This window comes from Geotrypetes seraphini, chromosome 2, assembly GCF_902459505.1.
Source record: "Geotrypetes seraphini chromosome 2, aGeoSer1.1, whole genome shotgun sequence".
Classification (NCBI taxonomy): Eukaryota; Metazoa; Chordata; class Amphibia; order Gymnophiona; family Dermophiidae; genus Geotrypetes; species Geotrypetes seraphini.
The window spans coordinates 271,914,480-271,938,147 of NC_047085.1; the positions used below are offsets into that span (position 1 = coordinate 271,914,480).

General features: G+C 46.5%; 1 protein-coding gene across 3 annotated transcripts in view; it reads left to right on the top strand.

Moving 5' to 3' along the window:
* Positions 1 to 23,668, top strand: part of LPCAT1 (lysophosphatidylcholine acyltransferase 1) — a 579,323-nt gene that overhangs the window by 76,884 nt on the left and 478,771 nt on the right. The window lies entirely within an intron of this gene.

The following is a 23,668-nucleotide window of genomic DNA, read 5'->3' on the forward strand; positions in this document are numbered from 1 at the left end:
AAATATGGATTCTGACGAGTTAGGGCCATAAACCACCTGTAACAGATCAACTCCGGTCTCACAACGAAAGTCGTAAAAGTAAATGACGACCCTCTGGAGACTTATCAAGACCCTGCACTCCGAGAGGCGAAGATTTCCGAAACAACACCGCTATCCTACCCCGTTGCCCCGGGGAAGACGCAAAATAAACCTCTCCCACCCAGGAACGCCACAGCTTAAGATGTTCCTCGTCGGTAAGCCTAGTTTCCTGTAAACAGGCAATATCAGTGTGATGGCGCTGAAGTGCCACCAAGGTTTTGGACCTCTTAATCGGGGACGTAATGCCCCCAACATTCCAAGAAGTTAGCCTAAAAGGCGAGTTTACAACAGCCAGAAGACATAATAAGTAGGACCCATAGACAAAGAAAGCCACAAATACAAAACCCTAGGAGCCCAGCCTCCCCCAGGGTCATCAGTCTCACAAAGTACCATAACCGGAAACATGGAGAAAGGAAAGAACTCCAAGACTAGTATCCCACCCAGGTAGAAGGTTAGTAGCACACAGAGAAAAAGGGAAAAAAGAAGCCCCAAACTCCCAAGAGGGAGTGTACAAAATAACAAGTACCTCAAACCCAAAAAAACAAAACCCAAGCATCAGTGAGAGTAACCCACCCTTCCCCACAACCCACACCACCCTCCCCCAAAACCCAATCCCCAACACCCCACACAGATACACACCCTGTCCCACTAACGCAGGACCGAGATAGGAAGTCACTAGCAAATGTGAACAGGGCCCCAGATCCTCCCTACCCCCTCCAGCAGCACTACACCAAAAATACTCACTCAAGAAATCGAACACTACAAGCATAAATCCGACCCTCCACCCCAGGATTATAGCAAACAAGAACAAAGGGGGAGCACTCAAACTGAAAACCTCCAAGAGGCAGTGAGGGCCCACCACAACCCAACCCAACAGGCGCCCTACATACCAAACACACAGGGACTCTCGTCGCGGAGGTCCCAAGGCAAACAAGCAGGACTAAAGGGTCACCCACAATCAGCCACAATCAGCCAACCCCACACAACCAAACAAGCAAGACCCACACACTAGTAGACCCCAACCCCCCACAACGAGGGACAGCAAAACAACACAACAGGGGGTCAAACTCCCAACAAAATAAAAACCAAACATCTGAGATGGCAAAAGCCAACTGGATCCACTACAAGGCACCACCAAGATTAGCGTCCACCGTAAGCATATCAGGGCCCCGAAGAGGAACCCGGGTCAGCAGGCAGTGAGTCCAAAAAGGCTTGGGCTTCCTCCACGGTGGTGAATCCCCTCCACCCGGCACTGGTCCAAATCTTCAGGTGTGCCGGGTATTGTAGCATAAAGCGCTGTATTTGGTCATACAAGGCAGAACACACCCTCGAAAAACGCCGCCGTCGTTCTTGTAGAGCTGGAGAATAATCCTGGAAGATCCGCAGCGGTGAGCCCTCATAAGTAAGAGTATTGCGCCGCTGTTTGTAAAGATGCATCAACTCCGCCTTATGTGCAGAATTATGCACTTTAAGGATGGTGACCCTGGCGCGGGTGTGATCCTCTGAGCACCAGCCCAGGCGGTGCGCCCGATCTAAGCGTAGGGGCCCCATGCCAGCCGAGAGGGGAAATTCAGCTGCGAACCAGGACTCAAGCGTGGGCAGGAGACGCGAGTCCGGCACAAACTCCGGGAAGCCAATCAGCCGCAGATTATCACGCCGCGACCTGTTCTCCAGGTCCTCGAGCTTCTCTGCCTGGCACGTGACCAGTGTTCCCTCTAAGCGGGCGGGTGTTGTGAGCAAACTTTTTTCACTGTGAGCGAAAAATATCGGGCGCCAGCAAGTTATGAGCCAAATAAATATGTTGTCAAAGTTGCTGATACATGAGGACGAGGTATTCAAAGGAATTTTAGGCCTACACGCTAAATTAAATAACGTTAAATAATATTTTTAAGAACACAGAAATTGTAGGGATGAAATGATATCTTAATAAATGTTTTACAACAAATGTAGTTATGTCTGTTACATCCATATGTGTAAACTGTAAATTAAAAACAGTCCAGAAGACAATACGTTTGATGCTTTCAATTTCTAGACCAGTGTTTTTCAACCTTTTTTGGGCAAAGGCACACTTGTTTCATGAAAAAAATCACGAGGCACACCACCATTAGAAAATGTTAAAAAATTTAACTCTCTGCCTATATTGACTATATATAAAGTAATTCTCTTGAATAGGAATCAAATAAACACAAAGAAAGTATTTTATAATTACTTTATTATGAAATAAAAATTATAAAAATTATAAAATACTTTATTCAGTGCGAAACCTGGGCCTGTTTGGCTGAACACAAAGCTGATATTCTGGCTGGAATGGAAGAAAGACACACACGTAGCTCTTCGTCAACAGCTCTCAGTCTCTCTCTGTATTTGGTTTTTATAGCATACAAAAATAGACAAATATACCCTCCATCCTTTTTATTAAACCACAATAGCAGTTTTTAGCGCAGGGAGCTGCGCTGAATGCCCAGCACTGCTCTTGACGCTCATAGGCTCCCTGCGCTAAAAACCACTATTGCGGTTTAGTAAAAGGGGACCATATTGTAAAATATAGACAGCAGATATAAATTCAGAACTGTGCATAGTAAGTGAAGGGAAGTTTTCATCTCTGGGAATTTACCCAGTTAACTATTAAGTTATTTGGGCAAATTCCTTTGAAAACTGTGGTAATACTGCCTCCACTTTGCTAAATTTAAAATAAAATCATTTTTCCTACCTTGTCTGGTGATTTCTGGTTGCACTTTCTTCTTCTGACTGTGCATCCAATCTTTCTTCCCTTCTATCAGCCTGTATGCTTTCTCTCCTCCACACCTCATTCCCTCCCCCAACTTTTTCTTCCTCTCTCCCTGACCTTTCTTTCTTTTTTTCTGTTTCTCTTCTTTCCTTCTGTTTCCCTGCCTGCCCCCTTTCTTTCTTTCTCCCAGCCTCCTGTCCAGCAGTAACTCTCTTCCCTTCCTCCCCTCCCAGCAGCATCTCTCCGTCTCCCTCTCCAGTAGCAGCTGTCCCTTTTTTTCCTAGCTCAGCAGCTTCCCAGATTCCTTTCCCTCCTCCCCTCCCAGAAGCATCTCTCCTTCTTCTCCTTATCCAGTAGCAGCTGTCCCTTTTTTTCCTGGCCCAGCAGCTTCCCAGATTCCTTTCCCTCCTCCCCTCCCAGAAGCATCTCTCCTTCTTCTCCTTATCCAGTAGCAGCTGTCCCTTTTTTTCCTTGCCCAGCAGCTTCCCAGATTCCTTTCCCTCCTCCCCTCCCAGAAGCATCTCTCCTTCTTCTCCCTCTCCAGTAGCAGCTGTCCTTTTTTTTCCTGGCCCAGCAGCTTCCCAGATTCCTTTCCCTCCTCCCCTCCCAGATGCATCTCTCCTTCTCCTTCTCCCTCTCCAGTAGCAGCTGTCCCTTTTTTTTCCTGGCCCAGCAGCTTCCCAGATTCCTTTCCCTCCTCCCCTCCCAGAAGCATCTCTCCTTCTCCCTTTCCAGTAGCAGCTGTCCCTTTTTTTCCCCTGCCCAGCAGCTTCCCAGACTGATAGTGGTTTTCTCCCCTCCCAGCAGCTCTTCTTACTTCCCAGTGCAGCGATTCACGAAGGCAGCCTCGGGTCCTTTGTTGTGTCGCGCCGCCTCTGAGGAAAGAGGAAGTTGCATCATCAGAGGCAGCCGCGACTCAGCAAAAGCCCCGAGGCTGCCTTCGTGAATCGCTGCGCTGGGAAGTAAAGGAGAGCTGCAGAGAGGGGAGAAAGCCACTGTCGGAGGCTCCCCAAGATCTCTCCGGCCCAGCGCACGCTTCCGATGCTGATCTTGCAGAAGTTCAAATGAGTCAATCTTGCCGGTCCTGCGCTGTGACGAGAAACTTGTGCGCTGCGACCTAATATTTTGTGCGCCAGCGCACGCCAGCGCAGCTACCCATTCCCGAAGAGCAAGAAAATCTGCCGCAGAGGAAGTCTGGGTGTCTTCTACCAGCGCCACCCTCGTCTCGAGCTCTCTGGTGCGCCGGGTGGTCTCAGCCAGCAATGACTCTAAGGAGGAAAGCTGCCCTGACAAGCCGTCAAAACGGGAGTCCAGCGCGCGAACCACCGATGCGGACAAGGCCTCTATGTGTGCAGCTGAAAGAGGCAACGTGGCTCCCGACTCCTCCTCCGCCGCCGCCATCTTGCCATCGGGTTTGGGAGGCCATGGTTCTCTGTCCTTGTCTTTGCGAGTGGACCGCTCATCGCCGGGCTAGAGTGTTGGACAAACCTGTCCATACACAAGACCAAGCCCCAGAGCTCAGAGGAGAGCGGGAAGGAAGCTAAAAGAGGCAGGGAGGATCGCGGGGCCCAGGAGCTCGAGCAAGACACAGCTCACTCAGCTCAACACATCACGTGACTCCGGCAGATGACTTTAAAATATGCAATGTCACCTCAGGGTGGTAGATGCATAGAACAGTTTCCCAGAAGAGGTGATGGAAACAAGAGATTTTGTCTGAATTCAAAAAAGTGTGGGAAAGGCACATGGGATCTCAGAGGAAGAGATAATGGTTACAGTGGATGGGCAGACTGGATGGGGCCATTTGGCCTTTATCTGCCATCATATTTCCATACAGAGGCCAAGCGCTGCTGCCTTCAGTTGTAGGAAGGCTTATGGCCCCTTCTAGCATGGTTGCCCATGCAAGTGCCTTGTTTCAATCCCACTAATACCAGCACTGCTAATTGGACAAAATACTTTTGAATATTAAATCATGCTATATATCTACGGTATATAATGCTGCATGTATAATTATTTTCCAAAAGTTATTCACTTAGATAAATGGGGTAGTTGAAAACACCCACTGCAAGTAAAATAATATATTGATGATTCTTTGTGTTCATTTGGCTATCAAGATTTATTGCTTTGCTTTAACTGTTGGTGGTCTTTATTGCCCCTCAGAAGAGCCTTGGTTAACTGCTCACTGGCCCTAAAAGCAACCCCTACTATCCCCACAATTAATGCTGTTTTCTAAAAGACTTCCATTTTTCTGATCTAAACGTATTTTAAAATAATGGATACGCATCTTAATTAAGCTAAAACCCGGATCCTAACTCCCACTATCTGCATTACTCACACGACGAAGAACCAGCTCTGATCCAAACGTCTTTTTGCTTCCTTTTGGTTGTGATCTCCTTTCTTTACACCGGAAGTAATTGCGGTTGCATGGTGCTAGCTGGAGTGGAGATAAGAAGCTGAAAGTTTAGGTAATTATGGCAATTTGTTTGTTCCTGGGGCATATTCTGTTGAAGGGAGTAATTTATTTTCTTGTAATATAGTGTGAAGAATTTGGATTTGAGATCTATGGAGTCCCGTTTTTTCCTAGTCTGTTTTCGGGCCGGTCTAATGTTTGTAATAGTGTCTTTTTTTAGGTAGAGTTGTTGATGTTTGATTACTGGCATTTACATTTATTATGAAAAGAAACTTTTATTCAAAACCAACCACAACCACCTTAGCCCGTAACAAACGCATGTTTTGGGGCTCTAACATGTGCGTGCCGGCTTCCCTTCTCTTCACCCCCCCCCCCCCCGACATAACTTCCGGTTTCGGAGGGAAGAGAAGGAAAGCCGGCACGCACACTTTAGAGCCCCGGAGCGTAAGTTCGCTAGGGGCTAAGGCATGAAATCTCCAAGCCGGCTTTTTTTTTTTTTTTTTTATGTTAAGCAGCAGCAGCAGAATTTAGCTGGGCGGTCATCTAAATTACCCGGGCGGACCGCCCGGCTGAAAGGCCCTAGGGAGAACACTGGTATATTACACTACTGAACAATAATCAAGTAAAAGCGAAACGATACAACTGATGTAGAAACTTCACATGAATTTATTCTTTTTTTTTTAAGTTAATGAAAATTTTTTTATTAATTTTTAACAAAAAAACATGTAAATACAAAAGCATCCATACAAAAATATAAATGCAGGTACAGTGTGAGAGACATCGCAGTGCCTCCGTAATAAAGAAAAAGAAACATAACAGAGTTAAAAGAAGAGTAGAAATAATCGAAAATAAGAAATTAAACATAAGAACATAAGAAGTTGCCTCCGCTGGGTCAGACCAGAGGTCCATCATGCCCAGCAGTCCGCACCTGCGGCGGCCCTTCAGATCCATGACCTGTTAGGTGTCCCTGATTTTTCCTATAACCTATCTGTTCTTCTATCTGTACCCCTCAATCCCCTTATCCTTTAGGAATTTGTCTAAACCTTCCTTGAACCCCCGTAGCGTGCTCTGCCCTATCACAACCTCCAGGAGCGCATTCCATGTGTCCACCACCCTCTGAGTAAAGAAGAACTTCCTAGCATTTGTTCTAAACCAGTCCCCTTTCAATTTCTCCGAGTGCCCCCTTGTACTTGTGGTTCCCCAAAGTCTGAAGAATCTGTCCCTGTCTACCTTCTCTATGCCTTTCAGGATTTTGAAGGTTTCTATCATGTCTCCTCTAAGTCTCCGCTTTTCCAGGGAGAATAGCCCCAGCTTTTCCAACCTGTCAGCATATGAAAAGTTTTCCATACCTCTTACCATTTTAGTCGCCCTCCTCTGGACCCCCTCAAGTATCGCCATGTCCTTTTTGAGGTACGGCAACCAGTACTGGACACAGTACTCCAGATGCGGGCACACCATTGCACGATACAGCGGCATGATGACTTTCTTTGTCCTGGTCGTGATACCCTTTTTGATGATACCTAACATTCTGTTTGCTTTCTTTGAGGCTGTCGCACATTGTGCCGATGCTTTCATTATTGTATCCACCAACACACCCAGGTCTCTTTCAAGGTTACTTACCCCTAGCAATGATCCCCCCATTTTGTAGCTGAACATCGGGTTCTTTTTCCCTACATACACGACCTTGCATTTTTCTATATTAAAGCTCATTTGCCATTTTTTTGCTCACTCTTCCAGTCTCGTTAGGTCCCTTTGTAGGTCTTCACAGTCTTCCGTGGTTCTAACCCGGGTATTAAACAGGGTAGGGGATAGAGGGGAGCCCTGCGGGACTCCGCAAGTATTTGTCCATCTGCAGGATTGTTTGTTGTTACTGTGGACTTGGTAAGATCGTTCACAGTAACAACAAACAATCCTGCAGATGGACAAATACTTGCAGAGTCCTGCACAGGGCTGTGGAGTCGGAGTCGAGGAGTCAAGAATCGGAGGAAATTTCGGGTACCTGGAGTCGGAGTCAGAAATACAAAAAAACTGAGGAGTCGGAAACCAGTGTTCCCTCTAAGCGGGCGGGTGTTGTGAGCAAACTTTTTTCACTGTGATTTCTAGTTCTCCCATTTTGGCCCTCAGGCTCCTAGCATTTGTGTACAGGCAGTTTAAGACCCAGTTTTTTGCCCTCTCTTTTTGTTCTCCTCGTGTTTTGGTACTCCTGCAGTCCTCCTCATGGTTTGCCAGCCCCCGAGCTTCATCCTCCTCCTGCTGCTGTGTGTCTGTGACATCCTCAGCCTGTTTCCCCTTTGTCTATCTGGCTGTTTATCCCTTCAAAGAAGTGCAGTAAGTTCGTGAGGCACGACCTTCCCTTGCAGAAGCCGTGCTGGCTCGCCCTCAGCTGTCCATTTTTTTCTATGTGCTTGCAGATGCTGTCCTTAACCAGTGCTTCCATCATCTTACCCGAAACCGAAGTCAAGCTCACCGGCCTGTAGTTTCCAGGGTCACCCCTCGATCCTTTCTTAAAGATAGGTGTGACATTTGCTATTTTCCAGTCCTCTGGGATCTCCCCAGTTTTCAAGGATAACATGAAAACCTGAGAATGGTATTAAGAGAGATCAGCGGTAACATCCAAATGTCATGCACATCATGATGTGTAATTATGTCCAAAAGTACAAAAGAACCAAGCAGTAACAGAATACTCCCAGAGTTCATTGCTCACGAAACCCATGCTTGGAAGGTATTAAGTAAGATTGGTATAAGGTGATTTAGCAAGATCTAATAAGGGTGCCCATAGTCTCTCAAACTTTTTCATAGTAGAGTCCTTTCAGCTGCAGTGTGTTCAAATTTAACTGTCATACATACTGTGTTCCACCATGTATTATAATCTACCGCATCTAGGTTTTTCCAGTTTGAGAGGATGAGTTTGATCGCTATAAGAACAAGCAAGTGCAACAGTTATCTGACTCCTTTGGTAATAGTGTGGAAGATTCAGAACTTCCTGCAATAATTGTAGAGTATGATAAGGGCATAGCTGAAGCAGGGAGCAAATGTTTTCCCATACCTTGTCCCAAAAGATTCTAAGTACAGTGGTACCTCGGTTTACGAGTGCACCGGTTTGCGAGTGTTTTGCAAGACGAGCAAAACATTTGCAAAATCATTGCCTCGGAAATCGAGCATGGCTCGATTTACGAGCACCCCCCCCCCCCCCGCAATCCGGCACTCCCTCCTGCGATCTGGCACCCCCCCTGCCTTGAACCGGCATCCCCCGCCATGATCCGACCCCCCCGACACAATTGGGCACCCCCCGCCACGGTCCGACTCCCCCGACACAATTGGGCACTCCCCCCGCCACTTCTTACCCTCATCTGGGCACTCTTGAAGATCGGCCTCCTCGTCTGCTGGGCCTTGAGCATCTGAGCATGCTCAAGGCCTGCGAGTTCACGTTCTGAACGTGAACGTGACCTCGTAGGCCTTGAGCATGCTCAGATGCTCAAGGCCCAGCAGACGAGGAGGCCGATCTTCAAGAGTGCCCAGATGAGGGTAAGAAGCGGCGGGGGGAGTGCCCAATTGTGTCGGGGGGGATGTCGGATCGTGTCGGGGGGTGCCCAATCGTGTCGGGGGGGGGGGGGCGGATCGTGTCGGGGGGGTGCCCAATCATGTCGGGGGGGTGTCAGATCGTGGCGGGGGACTGCCGGTTCGAGGCAGGGGGGTGCCGGATTGCAGGGGGGGGTGCCTGATCGCAGGGGGGGCCTTCGAGGGGAGCAATGCCATTTCTCGGGGGGGGGGGGGGGGAACGCATCAAAGCGAGTTTCCATTATTTCCTATGGGGAAACTCGCTTTGATAAACGAGCATTTTGGATTACGAGCATGCTCTTGGAACGGATTATGCTCGTAATCCAAGGTACCACTGTAATGGGCAGTCAAAGATCATATGGCGAAGTGTACCCCTTGAAAGGCCAACACTTATCGCTCGAGTTGGAACTGAGTTTGGATAGTCTGCTAGGGGTCCAATATGCCCTATGTAATAAGAAGAAGGATGTTTGAAAGACGCTGCTTTATACACCAGGGAAGTACGAGTCCACAAGACCTGCCAATCCCTTTCTGACAAGTCTCTTTGTATTTCAGCATTCCAACAGGCCTCTACTTGTGGGTGCAATTATTTTTTTATTTCTTATAACCTTATACCATAGAGATGCTTCTTTCTGTTTAATACCAATGGTGTGGCAAAGAGTAAGGATATCTGGAGTGGCATCTGAAAGTGGTGTTTTAAGGAGAAGTCCATGTATGACATGCTTGAGTTGAATCCATTGATATTGTCGATTTGTAGCTAAACCTGAACTATTAGATAACCTATCAAATGGTATCCAGACAGTAATATCTTGTAACTGTTTTATTTACCATATACCAGCTTGTTGCCAAGGTTTCCAATCAATCATATGTTTTTGGATTTTGATTGCATCATTTCTCCATATAGGGGAATGAAACGTACTAAGCCAGGGACGATCAAGTAATCCTTCCATGTGTTTAAATACTGTTCTCATGGATGACAAAATATGATCCTTACGAAAGCTATTATTAAAGGGTACCATGAATGAAATGCATTGCAATGAATAAGGATAACAACAACACTTTTCAAAGGTTAGCCAAATGTTATTGGACAGAGAGGAAGTGTTTGATAACAGCCATCGAGAATCTTGGCGTAATAGAAAGGCACAGTGATAGTCAAAATAATCTGGAAAGTTAACTCAGCCGTCCTTTTTACAGCATTTCAATTTCCTTAGTGCTCTCCTTGGGGTGCTATTGTTCCAAAGATATTGCGATAAAGCCGTGTCAATTTTTTTGTAGAGAGATGAGTGCAACAACACAGGCAATATGCTTAAAGTATATATGATTATCCCAGGACAAGCAGGCAGCATATTCTTGACTGATGGGTGACGGCACCGACGGAGCCCCGGTACGGACACTTTTAGAGTGATTGCACTCTAAGAACTTGGAAAGTTCTAGAGGCCGCACCGCGCATGCGCGAGTGCCTTCCTGCCCGACACAGGCGCACGGTCCCCAGTTTCTTAGTTTCTGCGGAGCTAAGAAGTCGCAGTTTCAACGGCTGTTGAAAATTTTTTTTTTCTTACGCCTTCCCGCTCGCGAATACTTTTTCGGGTCTTTTTACCCTTTTATTCTTTTCTTTTCTATTGTAAAAAAAAAAAAAAAAAATTTTACTCTTCATCAAGTTATTTTTTGTTTTTCGGTCTGCCCCGGCGGGGCCTACTGCCACCATCGAGGCCTTGGCCTTCGATTTGGCAGAAGCCGTCTTTCCGTTCATGCCCCCTCAGCCAGGATTCAAAAAGTGCCAGCGGTGTGCACGGCCTATCTCCCTTATGGACCCACACAACTGGTGCTTACAGTGCCTGGGTCCGGAGCATCAGGCTTCCACCTGCACCTGCTGTGCCACACTGAAAAGAAGAACATTGAAAAATCGCCAGATACAACAGCGCTTACTTTTTGGTACCGAGATGTCCGACCCCGCGACATCGGCACCGGCATCGGCTCCTACCCAGTCGACACACTCCTCGTCGACGCCACGCGACACCGCGCCGGCGTCGCAACACTCAGGTAAGCCGGCTAAGAAGCCTTCCCCGCTGGAACGCCCTCCGGTCTCCATTGCAGCGAGTCCAGTCCTGCCGACCATGAGGCGCCAGCGGAAGCGCTCCGCCCCTATTGAGGTGAGTCCCTCGACATCGGGCTCCTCATCTCCGGGGTGTAGAGCGGCACCGCAGGTACCGCAAAAGAAAAAGGCGGTACCGGTGCCCTCCCTTGATGATCGCATTGCGGCCATCTTACAGGTACAACTTAAGGAGCAGCTCCAACAACTCCTTCCAGCTATCCTGACACCGAACCTTCCGGTGCCGGTCTCGACTGAGCCTCTGGTACCGAGAGTGGAACGACCTATATTATCTACTTCCTCTCTTTCGGTACCGCTACACTCGGCCTCATCGGTGTCGATGCCAATCCTTGCACCGGAGCCGACAACTCAGCACCAGTCGGTGCAGACCTCGGCTCCGATGCAACCGGTAACATCTCCCGGTACCGCTTCGATGAGGTCGGGTAAGTCGGTACGCAAGTCCCGACACCTGGAACCATCCACCCCTGAGTCTCGGGACCGTAGTTCCCATATTCGAGACCCTGATCTGTGGGGTGATTCCGAAGAGCCTTTTCTTTCAGAAGGTGAGTGTTCTTCGGGGGAGGATGAGCCTGATATCCCTGACCCTTCCTCCAAACATGATTCCACGTCTTTTTCTTCGTTTTTAAAAGACATGTGTGAATCTCTGTCCATTCCTTTGGAGGCTGAGTCTAAGAAGTCTAAAGCCTTTCTAGATGCTCTTGATTTTGACCAGCCTCCAAAGGAATTTCTGAAACTCCCTCTTCATGACATCTTGAGGGAGACTTTTTACAAAAATTTAGAGACTCCTCTCACTGTCCCGGGAGCTCCCCGCAAATTGGATTCCCTATATAAGGTTATCCCCATTCCAGGATTCGATAAACCCCAGCTCCCACATGAGTCTCTCCTGGTGGAATCCACACTTAAAAAGTCCTAAGGAGCTAGTGTGTATGCCTCTGTCCCTCCTGGTAGAGAAGGTAAAGCCATGGACAAATTTGGTAAGCGTCTCTATCAGAATGCGATGCTCGCTAATCGATCTGGCAACTATGCTTTTCATTTCTCTTTTTATTTAAAGCATCTCCTTACCACCATGGCTTCCTTTGAGCAGTACCTGCCTGAGAGGAAACGTTTGGCCTTTCACCAATGCTCTTCTTCTCTTTTTCAGCTCAGAAAATTTATGGTAAGATCTATATACGATACCTTTGAACTTACCTCTAGAGCAACGGCTATGTCTGTGGCCATGCGCCGCTTAGCCTGGTTGCGGGTATCCGAACTTGATGTTAACCATCAAGACCGGTTAGCTAATGCACCATGTTTAGGGGATGAGCTGTTTGGAGAATCCATGGACTCAACTACCCAAAAGCTCTCCGCTCATGAAACACGCTGGGATACGCTTCTTAAAACCAAGAAGAAGCCTCCACCAGCACGTCCGTTCAGACAACAATCGACTTATCAACGTCGTTATGTGGTTCGTCCCTTACAGTCTGCCCCTCAACAACCTAGGCGTCAGCGTCAGCAGCAGAGGCAAACACCTAGACAGCAGCAACAGCAACCTGTCAAGCAACCTCCGCAACAAAAACCGACTCAGCCCTTTTGACTTGATTCTCCAGGGCATAGCCAGCATCCAACCTTCACCACTCCTGCCTCAACCCATATGAGGTTGTTTTTCTTTGTTCCTCAGCCGGTGGGAAGTTATCACTTCGGACCAATGGGTCCTCAACATCATCCACCACGGCTACTCTCTCAACTTTCAAACTCTCCCGGGCACAAGTCTACCAAAAGAGTCTGCTTTGCACACTCCCCAGTCTTCCCTCCTCCTTCAGGAAGTTCAATCCCTCCTCCTTCTGAACGCCATAGAGGAAGTTCCTCCGGAGCAAAAGGGGCAGGGTTTCTACTCCCGTTATTTCCTAGTCCCCAAAAAAACAGGAGATCTCAGGCCTATCCTAGATCTTCGCGATCTCAACAAATGCTTAATCAAAGAGAAGTTCAAGATGCTCTCTTTAGCCACTCTTTACCCTCTTCTCAATCAAGGCGACTGGCTATGTTCCCTCGATCTCAAAGAAGCATACACTCACATACCAATCAATCTGGCCTCCAGACAGTACCTACGCTTCATGATCAATCAGTGTCATTACCAGTACAAGGTGCTACCCTTCAGCCTAGCCTCCTCTCCAAGAGTGTTCACCAAATGTCTGATTGTGGTGGCTGCATTTCTACATTCCCACCACCTTCAGGTGTTTCCTTACCTGGACGATTGATTGATAAAGGCCAATTCATCTCAAACAGTTCTTCAGGCCACCAACCAGACCATCCTATTTCTACGTTTGCTGGGGTTCGAGATCAATCTACCCAAATCTCATCTCATCCCCACGCAGAGACTTCAATTTATTGGAGCAGTCTTAGACACAGTCCTCATGAGAGCGTTTCTGCCATCCAACCGTCTTCAAACGCTTCAGTCTCTATGTCAGCAGGTGCTTCCACAACGTTCCATCTCTGCCAAGCAAATGATGATACTCTTGGGTCACATGGCCTCCACAGTTCATGTCACACCACTTGCCCGTCTGCACCTGCGCACTCCTCAATGGACCCTAGCTACCCAGTGGTCCCAAGCACTGGATCTTTGCTCACGTCACATATCTGTAACATCATCTCTTCGTCAGTCTCTATAATGGTGGTTGACATCCTCAAATCTATCCAGAGGTCTTCTGTTCCATCTACCTCCTCATCAACTTGTCATCACCACCGACGCCTCCCCTTATGCCTTGGGAGCTCATTTGAACGAGTTCCAAACTCAAGGACTTTGGACGACTCAGGAGATGAAACATCATATCAATTTTCTCGAACTCAGAGCGATGTTTTATGCTCTCAAGGCCTTCCAACATCTTCTCTTTCCTCAAGTCCTCCTGCTATGCACAGACAATCAAGTTGCAATGTACTACATCAACAAGCAGGGAGGGACGGGCTCTCGCAGCTTGTGCCAGGAAGCCCAGAAGATTTGGGCTTGGGCCACAGATCACCATCTATTCCTGAAAGCTATCTACATTCAGGGAGAACAGAATTCCTTGGCGGACAAGCTCAGCAGAGTTCTCCAGCCTCACGAGTGGACACTCGATCCTTTCACTCTGCAGTCCATCTTCGCTCAGTGGGGCACTCCTCAGATAGACCTCTTTGCAGCTCCTCTCAATCACCAGCTGCCCCTATTCTGCTCCAGACTCTACTCTCCTCACTGTCTAGCAGCAGATGCATTTCTCCTCGATTGGTCCAATCGGTTCCTGTACGCTTTCCCTCCTCTGCCTCTCATGTTAAGAACCTTGTTCAAGCTCAAGAGGGAACGAGCCACCATGATTCTGATTGCTCCGAGGTGGCCCAGGCAACATTGGTTCTCCCTTCTACTTCAACTCAGTTCCAGGGAACCTTTTCTTCTTCCACTGTTTCCTTCTCTGCTTACACAGCATCAGGAGACCCTTCTACATCCCAACCTCCAGTCTCTGCATCTGACAGCTTGGTATCTCTCGGACTGACTTCTCATGATACTCTTTTGTCTCAGCCCGTTCGTTCAATTCTGGATGCCTCCAGGAAACCGGCCATTCTGCACTGTTACCATCAGAAGTGGACACGTTTTTCTTCCTGGTGTCTTCTCCATCATCATGATCCCACTTCCCTTGCAGTGGAGACCTTGTTGGATTATCTTCTTTCTTTGTCTGACTCTGGTCTCAAGTCTTCTTCAGTCAGAGTCCACCTCAGTGCTATTTCGGCTTTTCATGAGCCAGTCCATGGAAAACTCCTCTCAGCTCATCCCTTGGTGTCCAGGTTCATGCGGGGTCTTTTTAATGTGAAACCACCTCTTAAAGTCCCTCCTGTTATCTGGGATCTCAATGTGGTTCTTTCCGCCTTAATGAAGCCTCCATTTGAACCTTTGGCTACCGCTTCTTTCAAGTTTCTCACTTGGAAGGTACTTTTCCTTATTGCTCTCACCTCTGCCAGGAGGGTCAGTGAGCTACATGCACTAGTTGCGGAGCCACCTTTTACAGTCTTCCATCATGACAAGGTGGTTCTGCGTACACATCCAAAGTTTCTCCCTAAGGTTGTCTCTGAATTCCATCTCAACCAATCCATTGTTCTGCCTGTCTTCTTTCCGAAACCTCACTCGCATTCTGGAGAACAGGCTCTGCATACTTTGGACTGTAAGCGGGCTCTGGCTTACTATTTAGACCGTACTAAGCCCCACAGATCATCTCCCCCAACTCTTTCTGTCCTGTGATCCGAATAAATTGGGACATCCTGTTGGTAAACGTACGTTGTCTAATTGGCTGGCAGCGTGCATTTCATTCTGTTATGCTCAGACCGGACTGACACTGGAAGGTTCTGTCACGGCCCATAGAGTCCGAGCTATGGCAGCATCTGTAGCTTTCCTCCGTTCCACTCCTATTGAGGAAATCTGCAAAGCTGCCACTTGGTCCTCAGTTCATACTTTTACATCTCATTATTGTCTGGATGCATTCTCCAGACGAGATGGACACTTCGGCCAATCTGTTTTGCAAAATTTGTTTTCCTAATGGCCAACCTTCCCTCCATCCCTCTTTTGTTAGCTTGGAGGTCACCCATCAGTCAAGAATATGCTGCCTGCTTGTCCTGGGATAAAGCACAGTTACTTACCGTAACAGGTTTAATCCAGGGACAGCAGGCAGATATTCTTGCGTCCCACCCACCTCCCCGGGTTGGCTTCTTAGCTGGCTTATCATAACTGGGGACCGCGCGCTTGTGTCGGGCGGGAAGGCACTCGCGCATGCGCGGTGCGGCCTCTAGAACTTTCCAAGTTCTTAGAGTGCAATCACTCTAAAAGTGTCCGTACCGGGGCTCCGTCGTTGCCGTCACCCATCAGTCAAGAATATCTGCCTGCTGTCCCTGGATAACACCTGTTACGGTAAGTAACTGTGCTTTTTGGAAGATAGGACCATTTTGATAGTTTTAGTGGGTTCCATCTACAAACCTGATCTTTAACTAGTTGTAAAATGTAATTAGAGCAAAGTTCCATGGTTGTGTCAAGGGTGTTACCAAAATTGATACCCAGGTATTTGATTTTGTCATTAGACCATTTAAATTTATATTGTTTGATCTCAAATTGTTGAACTAAGGAATTTAAAGGCATAAGTTCAGTCTTAGTAGTGTTGAGTTTGTACCCCGAAATATTAGAATAGTCTTTTATAGTGGATAACAATTCTGGCAAAGAGTCAGGAGTTGTGTATAAGAGCACATCGTCAGCATAAGCTGAGAATTTTACCTCTGCATTGCTGCATTGAGAACCCTTGATATTGACATTATTGCGGATGGAATGAAGAAACGGTTCTAAGGCTAGATTGAAAAGAAGTGGTGATAGCGGACAGCCTTGTCGCGTACCTCTGGTGGGGTGAAATGAGGTTGATGCCATGACATTTATCCTCACATTAGTAGTAGGAGCTGTGTATAAAACTTTGATCATGGCCATTGAAGAATCATCAAAATCAAACCATTTTAGTGTAGATGCTGAAAAAGGATTTGGGATCGATCAAATCCTTTTTCAGCATCTAGAGCCAATGCCAACAGAGGGGAGTTGATATTATTAGCATGTTGGATTACATTTGCAAACATGCGTGCATTGTCACTTGACATACGTCCCTTCATGAAGCCATTTTGCTCCATACCAATCTTTTTGGGTAGGATAGACTGGAGACGGGTAGCAATTATTTTAGCATAAATTTTGACATCAACATTTATAAGTGATAGTGGACGATAGTTAGAAATGAAGAGAGGATCCTTGCCCAGTTTAGGCAAAACTATGATACTAGCCTCTGTGAAGGTATCTTGGACTTGGCCTGATTTAATGAAGTAGTTGTATAGTGATAGAAGTCGAGGGTTCAGTAGGTCTTGAAAAGCAGAATAAAATTTTGGGCCAGGTGTTTTCCTCTTTGCCATCTTCTGTAAGACAATTCGAATATCTTCATCTATTAGCTTTGAGGTTAGCACATTATTGTCTTCCTCCGAGAGGGTGGGACGCAGCACCTCAGATAAAAAAGTCGAAGTGTCTAAAGCAGTGATCTCCAAAGTGTAGAGTTCCTCATAGAACTTTTGGAAGGATTGAGAGATTTTCCCAAGATCAGATGTGGTTTGACCATCGGACGTTGTAATCGATGAGATAGCGAGCCTTTCTTCCTGTATTTTCAGATATCTTGCCAGCGCCCTACCCGCCTTCTTATTATTGCTATAATAATGAGCCTTTTGCATAAAGATTGCATTGCCAGCTTGCCTACTAAGTAACAAGTTGTGTTCAAGTCTGGCTTGATGCAATTTCTTCAAAATTTATTAATGACACCTGTAAAATAAAATGAAATAATGAATAAATATTGTATACCTACTTTTGGCAGATCCTGGTAATTCAAACTGTCTAAAATGAGTGTATACTAAAATGGTTTGTCAAATAGTGAAAATACTTCCACAAACACCGATTCCCCAACTCCCCATCTTGGCTACCAAAGCTCAGCTGTACACAGGTACCATATTCCTCAAAGAGAACCAAGTCCGCCATAGGGCACAGTTGTTGAAATTTTTCACGTCAATTGCAAAGCAGTCCTCAACTTAAGAACATAAGAATTGCCTCTGCTGGGTCAGACCAGTGGTCCATCGTGCCCAGCAGTCCACTCCTAGGGCGGCCCCTAGGTCAAAGATCAACCCTACCTGCATACATTCCGGTTCAGCAGGAACTTGTCTAACTTTGTCTTGAATCCCTGGAGGGTGTTTTCCCATATAACAGCCTCTGAAGGAGCGTTCCAGTTTTTCACCACTCTCTGGGTGAAGAACTTCCTTACGTTTGTATGGAATCTATCCCCTTTTAACTTTAGAGAGTGCTCTCTTGTTCTCCCTACCTTGGAGAGGGTGAACAACCTGTCTTTATCTACTAAATCTATTCCCTTCAGTATCTTGAATGTTTCAATCATGTCCCCTCTCAGTCTCCTCTTCCCAGTTTCTCTAATCTCTCGCTGTACGGCAACTCCTCCAGCCCCTTAACCATTTTAGTTGCTCTTCTCTGGACCCTTTCGAGTAGTACCGTTTCCTTCTTCATATATGGCGACCAGTGCTGGACACAGTATTCCAGGTGAGGACGTACCATGATAACCTTCTCCGATCTGTTCGTGATCCCCTTCTTAATCATTCCTAGCATTCTGTTCACTCTTTTCACCGCCGCCATGCATTGTGCAGAAGGCTTCATCAACTTGTCGACCAGGACTCCCAAGTCTCTTTCCTGGGGAGTCTCTCCAAGTACCACCCTGGACATCCTGTATTCGTGTATAAGATTTTTGTTACTGACATGCATCACTTTACACTTATCCACGTTGAACCTCATTTGCCATGTTGCGGCCCAGTTCTCGAGCAAATTTATGTCATGTTGCAGGTCTTCACAATCCTTATGCATCTTCACTACTATGAATAACTTAGTATCGTCTGCAAATTTAATCACCTCACTTGTCATACCAATTTCCAGCTCGTTTATAAATATGTTGAAGAGCACGGGTCCAAGCACTGAACCCTGCGACACTCCACTTGTGATGCTTTTCTAGTCTGAGTATTGTACATTTACCCCCACTCTCTGTTTCCTCTCCGCCAGCCAGTTTTTTTTATCTTTGAGTATTTCACCCTCGATTCCATGGCTCACAATTTTTCGAAGTAGTCGTTCATGCGGAACCTTGTTGAACACTTTCTGAAAATCCAGATATACAGTGTCGACCGGGTCGCCCTTATCTATCTGCCTGTTTATTCTCTTTGAAGTGCAGCAAGTTCGTCAAGCAAGATCTTCCTTTGCTGAAGCTGTGCTGGCTGGTCCTCATCAGATTGTATCCGTCAAGGTGCTCAATGATGGTGTCCTTTATCACCGCCTCTACCATCTTTCCCAGTACCGAGGTCAGACTCACCGATCTGTAGTTTCCCGGATCACCCCTTGAACCTTTCTTGAAGATCAACGTAACATTTGCCACCTTCCAGTCTTCTGGAATCCTTCCCGATTTGATCGACAGATTGGCCATTAGTTGAAGCAGTTCAGCTATAGCCCCTTTCAGTTCCTTGATTATCCTCAGATGGATGCCATCTGGTCCTGAGGATTTATCATTTCTAAGTCTTTCAATCTGCCTGCATACCTCTTCTAGACTAACCATCAACCCTGTCTGTTTCCCTTCTCCGTTTCCCGCGTATAACCTGTCAGCTTCCGGTAAGTTGCGTATATCCTCTTCGGTAAACACAGACACAAAAAATGTGTTTAGTTTGTCAGCAATGGCTTTGTCCTCCTTTAGCACTCCCTTTATTCCATGGTCATCCAACTTATATATTTTAGCATGCCAAATTTCCATCACCGCTGTTCATCTCATGAGATCCAGCCATGCTGTGACCAGGTGCGTATTGTCACACAGCTATCTCCTGCTCTGACTGGCAGGCGACTTAGCTGTACCGAATCCTGACCTGTCAGCGTGGCTTCCCCAGGAAAGAGGAAGGCTTTTCAGGTAAAACAGACCTAGGCTCTTGCCTAGTCTGCCCAGGCCACACTGAGATACGTTTGACAATAAAGGGAGACAAAACCTAGGTATGGCTTTATTTGATAGGGGGTCTGAATACTATCAACCACCCTCAAGGAATGCAAAAATTAAGCACAAAACAAAAAAAACAGTATATAGTTGTCAGAATGGCTTAAAGTTCAAGTATAAGCTTACAAACCTTATGGCAGAAATTCAACAAGAATGGTTAAATCCAGTCTAGTAGCATGAATAAATATCAACGTTGTCTGGATTGCATTTAGTTTCATCAATTTTATAAATTTATATTGAAAAACAGACGCCTCAGCCCCACCACTCCACCGCTTGTAATATTTCAAAAAACGGGAAGTTAATTGTGGTGCTTCATCATTGGCAGTCCATTTTACATGATGTTTTTACCTTAATTTTAACTCTTTATTGTTTTTTATTTTATTTTTTCTATGTATCAAAAAACTTTCAAAAACTCTTCACTTCTTGAGTATCATAATATGTGTTTTAAAAAACAGATAATACTTATCTCAGCCAAAAACCCAGGGAGTCAGACCCAACATGTTTCACAAACAAGTGTTTTATCAAGTGTCTCCCTGTAAAAAATAGAGCAGAAGTTGTCACATACAATTGTGTCCCGCCCCTCTCTAGTCTAGATTAAATCCAAAGATAGTTCATTAAATTGAATCCTGTACTCACCAAGGGTGCCGCTGTCATCCGACTCCAAGTTAGTAATGAGAAAAGATGGCGGCGGCGTCCTCGGTGTGCTGTTTAAATCCTCCCTCTTAGTCGCCAATAACTCCACCCCCTGCATTCTATTGGTCGGAACTGAATTACACCGTCCCCCACTCGATTTCCATATTCAACCCGCGAGGCTCAACGGTGTCAAGTGTAAAGATGAATCTTTGCTCAAATTCATTCAGCCTTCATTCATCCATTAAGCAGGCCTTTTATAGGGGCAAATATGCACAGAGAGAGCTTCTTTTGCAGGAGTCTTCTATTATTCAAAACGAAGATGACAAACTCACCTGTGTTCTTCCTTTTTCCAGAGCAGTAACAGCGGTGGTAGAGATATTGAGAAAGCACTGGTTTATTGTACAACCCCATAAGTCTTTAGAAATTTTTCCCAGGATAGCATACACTCGGGGCAGCACATTAGGCCAACGGTGCAATTTTCAGAAGTATGGCACTCGCCCAGATGAGAGGGAAGGGGGGCACCATGACATATGTGGAAAGTGCCAATGGTGCCCTTCTGCCATCCAGGGGGAGTCCTGGCAGGTTCCTGGCAGGTCAGTCATTTTGAAATCTCAACACGTTACCGACTGCAATTCTCAGGGGGTTGTATATATTATTTTATGCCCATGTGACCTCATATATGTGGGGCGCACTAGCAGGAGAATAAGAACCAGACTCACAGAACACAAATCGCGTATTTTGAATGAGATCACGCAAGCTCCATTAGTTGAACACTGGTTGAGATTTAAACATACGATTGCCGATTTGAGATGGCGTGTTATCAAGAAAGTAGTTGGGTGGGATGGAGGGGGTGACTCAATTAGGCTGAATGAATTTGAGCAAAGATTCATCTTTACACTTGACACCGTTGAGCCTCGCGGGTTGAATATGGAAATCGAGTGGGGGACGGTGTAATTCAGTTCCGACCAATAGAATGCAGGGGGTGGAGTTATTGGCGACTAAGAGGGAGGATTTAAACAGCACACCGAGGACGCAGCCGCCATCTTTTCTCATTACTAACTTGGAGTCGGATGACAGCGGCACCCTTGGTGAGTACAGGATTCAATTTAATGAACTATCTTTGGATTTAATCTAGACTAGAGAGGGGCGGGACACAATTGTATGTGACAACTTCTTCTCTATTTTTTACAGGGAGACCCTTGATAAAACACTTGTTTGTGAAACATGTCGGGTCTGACTCCCTGGGTTTTTGGCTGAGATAAGTATTATCTGTTTTTTAAAACACATATTATGATACTCAAGAAGTGAAGAGTTTTTGAAAGTTTTTTGATATATAGAAAAAATAAAATAAAAAACAATAAAGAGTTAAAATTAAGGTAAAAACATCATGCAAAATGGACTGCCAATGATGAAGCACCACAATTAACTTCCCGTTTTTTGAAATATTACAAGCGGTGGAGTGGTGGGGCTGAGGCGTCTGTTTTTCAATATAAATTTATAAAATTGATGAAACTAAATGCAATCCAGACAACGTTGATATTTATTAAAGTTCAAGTATGGCATTCAGTTCTAGTTCCCTGGACTTTCTCTGCTTTAAAGATAGTCCTCTTCACCAGGGCTTAAATAAACAGAAATGACATGAAAATAAACTTCCAAACAATGAAAACAAACTGCATAAACAAAGCAGATAAATGAAGTGGCAAACTTTAGATATAAAGTTCCAGGCTTTTCAGCTAACCTAGCTGGGTAACGTGTATAGTTTTCAGAGCAGACTCCTGGGCTCATTAGCATCAGCTGAGCTTTTCAGCCGACGGAGGACAGCAGGGCATCAGATAAGCTGTTAGGTTTACAAAGGCTTTAACCCAGAGGCTTCATGCTATCAAAGATACAGTCCCTTTAGTAAACAACAATCTTCGGCCAGTCCCAGAGTGAGAGGTTTTCCTTCTCTCCCTAATCAGTGACACCTGGGTTCTGGTTGCAGAGAGCCAGCACTCAAACGCAGCTTAGTGAGACAGATACTCGGCTTCCCTTCAGCTTATGGACTAACCCCCATTCTCTCTGGGTTATATTTAGCTTCTGGACACACTTCAGCAGTGTCCATTGCCTCCTTTTTTCCAGCAGCTGGGCTCAAGCTTGGGAAGTCCTCTGCCATCTCCACGTCCTCACTACTGTGGGGTTGAGGAGGGAGACTTCTCTCCTCATCTGCCTGTTTGCACTGCTGCTGATCGTGCCTTTGCCTTGGTTCTTCAGCTTCCCCTCCGTTCCTGCCCTCCTCTCTGTGATTCAGGGCTCTGCTTTTACGTGTGTCATAGCCCCACCCCTCTCTCCTAGGAGCAGGGGGGTTAGGCAGGAAATCCCTAGGGAAATAACTCTGGTTTCTCCTAGGCTGATAATGTGCATACCTTGCAGGACTAGGTCTCCATTTCTCAGTAAAAGTCCTATCAGGCTTTCTGATGAACTTATTCTGATATGGCATTCTCTGCTGTATATTCTTAGGTTTAAACCCTTTCTGCTCTACCTCACTGTCTGAGGGGTAGTTAGCCAATTCCCTATCCTTACTTTTAACCTGGTCAGCTCTCCTGACCAGGGACCGTGCTCTGCTTTTATCCACTAAAGGGACAAAGCGGGTTTGTCCCAGTATTCTCATGTACCCATCATTGAAGTATCACTGTAGGCACTAAAAAGAATGCAGTAAGAACTAATGCCTTATATGCTTTAGACAGGAGTTTCTGTTCCCCCAGATCCCAGAGACCCAACATCAACATATTATAAGTATAGATGTACAACCAATGGTGGCCCTTCAAGACCTCTTGGGTGGTCTGTGTAGCCTGTACCAGATCCCACTCCTGACCCTGGCAGGATCTGATACTTTACCATTCTCCTTCCCAGTGGCATACCAAGGGAGGGGGGCGGACCGCCCTGGATACCAGCCATGAGGGGGGGTGTTTCCAGCCTGGGAGTCATGGTCCGGGAACTTTCCTTCTCACGGCCCGGTGCCAAGGCTCTGGATAGTCCTCGTGGCTCAGCATGTTCCCAGCCTTCTTTCCCTTTACCTTCCGTGAAACAGAAAAAACTGCCAGCCTCGGCAGTGATTCAGCTATGTCGCCCGCGGCTCCCCTTCCTGCTTTCCGCTTCTGCCAATGATGCAACTTCCTGTTTCTGCCCGGGTGGATTGCAGAGGCAGAAACGGAAAGCAGAAAGGGGAGCTGCGGGCAATGTAGCTGAATCACTGCCGAGGTCGGCAGTTTTTTCAGCTCACCTCTGTTCCCATGGGTGCACTTTTTCACTCTTCAGGCCATGGGCAGCATGAGTAAAGTAAATGCACTGCATTTGGTGGCCCAGAAGCTTTCCCTCCTCTACAGCTTCCCGTCCCTGCATAGGCAGGAAGTTGTGGCAGAGGGAAAGTTTCTGAGGTTGCCAAAGACAGTGTATTTTACTCACACTACCCATAGCCCAAAGAGTGCAGTGCTGGGAATGAGAAGGATAACAAAGTATTCTGTTACGTTCCTTCTGGACTCTATACTCTATGTGTTCAATCTCAACCCGAAGTCCAGGTGTTACACAAATCCACATTT